Source organism: Nanorana parkeri, unplaced genomic scaffold (genome assembly GCF_000935625.1).
Source record: "Nanorana parkeri isolate BGI_ZX_2015 unplaced genomic scaffold, ASM93562v1 scaffold309, whole genome shotgun sequence".
NCBI lineage: Eukaryota > Metazoa > Chordata > Amphibia > Anura > Dicroglossidae > Nanorana > Nanorana parkeri.
In genome coordinates this window covers 248,070-256,307 of record NW_017306577.1, presented here as the reverse complement: position 1 = coordinate 256,307, position 8,238 = coordinate 248,070, and the positions used below count along the sequence as shown (strand labels likewise).

Genomic DNA, 8,238 nt, shown 5'->3' with positions numbered 1-8,238 from the left:
AGGGGATAGCCATTAGGTGCCAATTCATTACTCCAACCTGCCAACAGCAGCCAAAAATATAATAAAAAATAGTTTGAGGTGGACTGTCCCTTTTAACCATGTCTTCATATTTCCTGTATAACCCCCAGAGAAGCCTCTGTGCAGTCTACATAGTAACACTTCTTTCTTATCACGCATTCACGCACTGGTTATGATTCTGATGGCGTTTTGGGTTGACAATCTTCCTTTCTCCTTTTTTACAAACTCTGAAAGCACTGGGGATCTGGACTCTAACAGGGTTACCCTTCCGAGAGATGGGAAAATATCCAAAAGTGAACAGACGTTTCGGAAAAAGTTCAAGGTAAACCTTTTAGTTTTCGGCCTCCTGCAAATAGAGTTGGGGAATCTGATAGAATGTAACAAAACCTTTTGAACTTCCACTGCTGATTTACTCCAGGATTAAATTGGAACTGAAGTCAAAATCTTTCTTCATTTTGAATAAGGGAGGGCTAAAACCCTTGTCAGCTTTTTTTGCCATCTGTGTCCCATTGGGGGAGATTTCCCTTTATTTCCTGTCTGATGGCCGCAGTAGGAAGTGAGAAGAAATCCCTCCAAAGTAAGGCAAATCCCAGGTGGTCAGCAGGGTTTCCATTGGAAGATTTCCCCTCCTATTCCTGTTCTGGTGACAACCCAAAATTAGGGATTTTCCTTCCCTTTCAGTGATGGTGGTCACCAGGGCAAATAGAGAGGGTGAATCTCCCTAACGGGGGCACAGATGGCAACAAAAAATCGACGGGGGGTTCTAATCCCTCTCTACTCTCTCTATAACTAAAAAAAAGTATTGGCTTCAGTTGCACTTTAACCATGAAAGGGTCCCAAACGCAATTCCTGAGGGCCCATTTACACTTTCATGGCTCGTTGGGGTGTCCACTCCTAATGCACATATGTTAACATGCATTGCATCTAAGGCAGCAACTGTACAGTGAGTCGAGGTGCCATTGACAATGAATAGCCCTGCGTTATTGCGTTGCATGGGAGTAAATGGGCTCTAACGCTCACCAGAGATGATCTGGGGTGCAGGATGCAGAGAAAAGGAAATTCTGATTGGCTGCTTTGGGTAACTCCAGACATTCTTTGTATGTTCAGGTCACCGGCCTGGAGGACACCTTGTACACCACCACCATCGTCCAGGACTTTAAGCCTGAGAAGAACACGCTGCCGCTGAAGAGAGGGGACGTAGTTGATGTCATTCGGATCACCGATTGTCCCCCGGGGAAATGGCTGGTGAAAGACATCCAAGGAAACTGTGCGTCCTTGTAAACATAAATGTTCTTTCTTCAGTTTTGTGTCATGGAATATAATAATGACACAATCAGCTGACCTCCTTCCCTTCAGTCTTGCACAGTACCGGCACCTCTCCTGAACTGAAATTGCTTCCTCTGATTTCACTGCACACTGGGAACTTCTCACAATGTGCATTAGAAGCTGCAGCAAGTCAGATAGAGCTCCACCCATTTCCTGGCTGGAGGACGTCCAGTATCATCTAGGGCTGGTTTCTGGAGCATGGCTGTCTCTGGCCCCACCCCTTTTCATTCATTGCATTTTAGTTCTTTCAATCATGGAGGCTCAGCATCACATGTGGCTTTTACGTAGGGTGGTCTACTTGTGGGCTCCTGACCAGTGGCGTCACAAGGGGGGTGCGGCCCACACAAGGGTGACACCATTGGAGAGGTGACACCAAAATGACTGACAGTGTTTTTGGCGTCGCCCCCTCTGAAAAGTCGGGCACTCGGTCATGGACCTTATACCTTATCCCGCCGGGTGACTGTCTCCTCCTCTCCCTGGCCACGTCCATCACCAAGATGGCAGCCGGCAGGTATCAATAAGATCGCCGCAAGTGCACCATTATGTCCACAACGGGGTGTCGCCTGGTAACAGCTCCAGGTGACACCCGGCCTCAGGACGCCCCTGCTCCTGACCATCACACCTATGTAGGGTTATAGGACATCACATTCCACAACCATGGCCAGTTGTCCCCTTCGTGGCCATAACAGCCTCCACTCTTCTGGGAAGGCTTTCCATAAGATTTAGGAATGTGCCTGTGGGAATTTGTGCCCATTTGGTACTGATGTTGGATGAGAAGACCTGGCTCACATTCGGCGTTCCAATTCATCCCAATGGGTTGAGGTCAGTGTGCAGGACACTCGAGATCCTCCACACAAAACTGGCCAAACCATGTTTTTATGGAGCTGGCTCTGCACACAGAGGGCATGGTGGAACAGAAAAGGGCCTTCACAAATGCATGGAAGAGCACAATTGTCTAAAATGTCTTTGTTGTAGAATTAACAGGACCCTTCACTGGAGGCACCTGAATGCAATCATCTTCAGGAGCATCTACATACATTTGGTCATATAGAAAGGAGTGTTAAGCTGCCCACACACCTTACAATTATCTGCAGATTGTCTGTGGTCAGATGGAAAAGGTGCAACAGATTCCTCCATCTACACTGTGTGGATGGAGTAATCTCCACCTGGCCCAATCTGTTGCACTTTTTCCATCTGACCACCAAAAATCTGCAGATAAATTGTAAGGTGTGTGGGCACATTTAGAGTTGTTTGGCCATATAGTTTATACCTGTGGCTCTGTCTGGCTTCCCACCCAGCTCGCTGACGTCATTGGTTGCCAGGAAGCTGAGCGGGATGTTCTGGCTGGCGTCCACCTGAGCTCAAAGACGGAGAGCCGCTGACAGGGACAGCTCTAACACAGCCGCCTGTCCTACTGCATCAGTCACCATACCCCCCAAAGCACTATCACCGGCTCCAGGTGGCGTTTTAGGATAGTGGCATCTGACAGTCATTTTGGTGTCACACCCTCTGAAAAGTCGGGCACTCGGTCATAGATCGAGAGCCCGACAGTTGCGGGAGAGGAGGGGACCCAGCGGCATACCTTATCCCGCCAGTTGAACGTCCCCTCCTCTCTCTGCCATCGTCCATCACAGGACGCCCCTGTATGTATGTATGTATGTATGTATGTATGTATGTGTATGTGTGAAACTCGAATAATTAGAATATCGTGCAAAGTTCATTTATTTCACTAATGCTACTTAAAAGGTGAAACTAATATATGAGAGAGACTCATTACATATACATATATACAACAATATCGGACCTCTGAAAAGTACAAGCATGCATATGTACTCAGTACTTGGTTTGGGCCCCTTTTGCAGAACTTACTGCAATTACTTTTGCACGATATTCTAATTATTCGAGTTTCACCTGTACATACATACATACATATACACACACGTGTATATGTTTCTTTGTAAGTTACTGGTGATTTTTACCTTGCATTAAGTTTAAATAATTCATCTTAAAACTCTGACATCATAACCCTCGTTGTCTTCATGTCATTTCACAGATGGCTTCGTCCCGGTGTCTTGTGTGGATATTAGCAAAGATATATTGTCCTTTGGCAATCAACATTTACTGATCAACTCTGGCACATCTGATATCTACGCTGAGGTGGACCGGACCTGTGATAGGTAAATCGAGCCGGTGTTCCAAAGAGAAAATCGCTTTCCTCTGGCTTTCTGTGCAGCGTGTAGTGTAGTTTGCTGTTGAGAACTAAATGCTAATCTCTGTTATATTAAAATCAATCAAATGTCCGTTGCTTTTATTAATATGTCATTCTGTTTGGCTCTTCTAGTGGAGTGGGAACTGACCTGTCCGTCTCTGATAGCTGTAAGTTGAAGAACTTTTATATATAGTTGAAAAATATGTTATGTGTACTGCTTGCAGGATGTAATTATTCCAAATAGAATGAAGGCAGAACTCCAAGCAAACATCTAAACACACAAGTGAAATGTGTGCATTTTATCTGTCCTATACAATGTCTCCGTGGGCCTGTAGAATGGGAAATCGGGCTGCCCCCATAATGGAGCAGCCTAAGGCTTATTGGGGGGGCAGCAGGTGCGTATGGGGGGGGGGGCAGCAGCACCACCCACTAACAGCAGCCCCCCAGCCCGGCCTCCTTCCACCCTGCCCTGCCACCTCCCTCCAGGCTTTTACAGCTCAGCCGGCTGTCATTCACAGTTTCCCCCTTCTCCTGGCTAGGCGGCAAATAAGTTATGGGCGGTCTTGGTCCTACCTACCAGAGAATGTACTCGTAATTCTGATCAGCCAGCCTTGTGATATAGGCACCTCTGCCCGACCATCACGGCCAGGTTTTGCACGTCCTCGTATGTCTCTGCATACTAGACTACAGTTAAGCAATACGGTTTAGTCCAGGACCCGCCCCAGCCTGCTGATTGGACAATGAGGGTGAAGCAACACACTGATAAGGTCACCCCCCTGCTCTCCATTTTTATATTCATAGGCAGGCACTGTGCAATGTAATAGAAGCTGATTGGCTGAGATTACTGCCCCCCTCCCTTTCCTGTTCCCATCTCTGTTGTGTTTATGCCACTGACCGACTGTATCATATATGTTGTTTATTAAGCCCAGAGTTTCACTTTAGATCATCTGTTGGAATATTGATGTGTGTTATGTTTGCAAAATAGTTGATAAATTAAAGTAGAACTATGGGATTAAGTCTTTTCCCCATAGTTCTCCTCAGGGTAACGGGGGGACACAAACTAACATCCTCCCGTCACCCTAGGCTCAGTATACAGTAGGCTGTAGCTCGTGGTATACTGAGACGTCGCAGCTGAAGCGGATCCTGACAAATGTGCCGGGATCCGCCCAGCTGCATGACTGACAGCTGGCTCTGCCTATCTAGAAGCAGAGCCAGCCCCTCCCCTGTCACGGCAGTGACAGGATCGAGAGGTGAGTGAACGCCGGTATGTGTTCGCTCACCTCCCGATCTACTGAGCCGACCTGTGACAGTCTCATTGTCACAGGTCGGCTAGAACTATGAGGTGAGTGAAAAGCACCCCCCTCATAGTTCTCCTTTAAGAAAAATATCCTTTCACAGTGGAAGGATACAATGTCTCCGTGGGCCTGTAGAATGGGAAATCTGGCTAGTTGCATATAAATTAAGGAATATATTTTCTGGTAGAGAAACTTAACAATTCAGTTTTTCACGATATTTCGTGTAATAAACTTTGTTTGAAGTAACATTGTTCTGATTAACAGGAATAACTTTTGTTTTTTGTCCTCTTTTTATACTCCAATATTATTGTACGTCTCCGTCTTTCAGATTCCGTTAAATCTGATGACCTGTATGACGACATCGAGAGCAGCAAACGTTCAACACTCAGCAAGTAAATATGATACAAGTCTTATGTATATATACGGCACTGTGCAAAGGTTTTAGGCATGTGTGCTGTAATGGTCTAAAGTGAGACTGCTTTTCAGAAATAAAAGTGTTAATAGTTTATTTTATCAATTAACAAAATTAAAATCCAATCAATATTTGGGGTGACCCTTCCCCCCCCTTTGCCTTCCAATCAATATGTGGGGTGACCTCCCTTTACTTGCACACAGTTGTTAAAGGAGAACTATGAGGTGAGTGATTGTCACTCATCCTCATAGTTCGAGCCGACCTGTGACAATGAGACTGTCACAGGTCGGCTCAATAGATCGGGAAGTGAGGGAACGCATACCGTCGCTCGCTCACTTCTCGATCATGTCCCTGCATAGAGCGGTGACAGTCACTCACGGCTCCATCCAGGGATTCCCCGCTCCGATCCTCCAGCGCTGAGTGGACGAAAGGACGGGGGAGGGGGCGGGTACAGCTGGCTCTGCCTCTAGATAGGCAGAGCCAGCTGTCACTCACGCAGCTGGGTGGATCTCGACCATAATGTTTGGGATCCGTCTCGGCTTTTGAAAAATGGCCTGGATGGGAAGGGGGTTTAACACCGCGGATGTCAACTGGTTAAAGTAACTCGGCAGGTAGGTTGTACTCGGTGCATCTTGGAGAACTAAGCACAGATCTTCTGTGGATGTCGGCTGCCTCAAATCCTTCTGTCTCTTCGTGTAAGCCCAGACAGACTCCATGATGGTGAGATCAGGGCTCTGTGGGGGGCCAAACCATCACTTCGAGGACTCCTAGTACTTTATTACACTCAAGATAGTTCTCAATGGCATTGGCTGTATGTTTGGGGTCGTTGCCCTGCTGCAGCATAAATTTGGGGCCAATCACACGCCTCCTTGATGGTATGGCATGATGGATAAGTGTGCTTGAATTTCTCAGCTTTGAGGACTCCATTGGCAGAAATGCATCTCCAGACTTGCAAGGAACCTCCAGCATGCTTCACAGTTGGTGCAGGCACTCGTTATTGTACCGCTCTCCAGCCCTTCAGCGAACAAACTGCCTCCTGCTACAGCCAAATATTTTACATTTTGATTCGTCAGTCCAGAGCACCTGCTGCCATTTTTCTGTACCCCAGTTTCTATGGTTTTGTGCACAGTTAGGATGCTTGGCCTTGTTTCCACGTCGGGAGGTATGGCACTGAGGAAGGGGGCATGCCGTGGAAAGGCATCAGCCTAATCCTTCAGCAGCCAGCACCGATGATCCTTGTGACCGGCAGCTGTTATTAACTATATCAGGGATGGGATCTACCGTATGACTGCTATTGTAGCAGTTCTAGAGACTTCCATGCACATGAAGGTGTACTGAATTGTGCTCCTGTGAGTATATTAACTTGTGTTTATATTTAGTATTGAAAAAACGGCTCTACATATGGAGGTGGCGCTCCGTGTTCTTTTTTTTCACACCAGCCTAAAACTTCTGCACAGTATTGTGTGTGTGTGTGTGTATATACGCTGAGTGGCCAGATTATTATGACCACCCCATCAGTACTTCGCTGGGCCACCTTTTGCCTTCAGTACTGCGGCGATTCTTCTTGGCATTGACTCCACGAGATGGTGAAAGGTGATGCGAGGAATCTGACGCCATGCCTGATGAATAGCAGCGTCCAGTTCTGTGAGATTTGATGGTTGTGGAACCGGCTGCCTGATTGGCTCTTTCAACTTCGTCCCACAAATGCTGCAATTGGATTGAGATCTGGTGATTGTGGGGGCCACCTAAGCAAGGTAAAGTCTCCCTCATGTTCTTGAAACCGCTCCTGCACAATACGAGCACCGTGGCATGGCGCATTGTCTTGTTGGATGAAGCCATCTCCATTGGGATACGCCATCAACATGATCGGAGGAACTTGATCAGCAACGATACTTCTGGTATGTTGTGCTATTCAGATGTTGTTCCACAGGAAGGGCCCAAATCATGCCCCAAACCATAACACTGCCCCCACCAGCTTGAAGGGTTGTACTCATGCATGTGGGGTGCATGCTTTCATGCTGTTTCCACCAAATTCTCACTCTGCCATCTGCATGATACAACTGGAAACGTGATTCATCGGACCACAAGACTTCCTTCCAATGCTCGACTGTCCAATCCTTGCGTTCCTGTGCGAATTGGAGACGTGTTATCTTGTTAGCTGCAGACAGCAAAGGTGTTCGAACTTCCATATCCCATACGATGCAGTGTACGGCGAACAGTGCTTTCAGAGATCATTTGAGAGGATCCCTGATTTAAGATCTGCAGTCATTTCATGCACTGTTACCCTTCTGTTGTCTTGTACCAGTCTTGCCCCTCCCCCGTTCTGCCCTAACATTGACTAGTCGCTGACGGCCACAATTCGCACGTTCATACCCAGATTTGCGGCTGACAGTCCGGTCTTTAAACACTTTAACAATGAGCCCCTCTTAAACATTTAACGAATTCTGTTGTTTTGCTGATACTCGCTCCATGGCTCCGAGCGCCAACAATCATCCCACGTTCAAAGGCTGTTAAATCGCTTCCCTATTTATAATGGTCTGGCCCTCTAGCAACTTCAGCACCAAATTATAGCTAATTTGCCTACAAACGTCAGGTGGTCATAATAATCTGGCCAGTGTGTGTGTGTGTGTATATGTATGTATGCAGTGGTGTCACAAGGGGGGTGCGGCCCGCACCCGGGTGACACCATTGGAGGGGTGACACCAAAATTACTTAGTCATTTTGGTGTCACCCTCCTCTTGAAAAGTCGGGCGCTCGGTCATGGACAGAACGCCCTACAGTAGAGAGGAGGGGACCCGGCGGCATACCTTATACCGCCGGGTGACTGTCTCCTCCTCTCTCTGCCGGCAGGCATCTTGGTGACAGGTATCGGAATACGGCCGCGCGTGCGCGATGACGTCTCGGCGGGGTGACACTGACACCGCTCCGGGTGTCACCCAGCCTCGGGACGCCACTGTATGTATGTATATGTGTTTATA

General features: G+C 47.5%; 1 long non-coding RNA gene across 1 annotated transcript; it reads left to right on the top strand.

The window, feature by feature from the left end:
- Positions 1–272: 272 nt before the first annotated feature.
- LOC108788159 lies at positions 273–3,494 on the top strand. Its single transcript, XR_001941317.1, has 3 exons — positions 273–340; positions 1,126–1,285; positions 3,398–3,494. It is a non-coding gene; the product is annotated as an uncharacterized LOC108788159 (long non-coding RNA).
- The last annotated feature ends 4,744 nt before the right edge of the window (positions 3,495–8,238 follow it).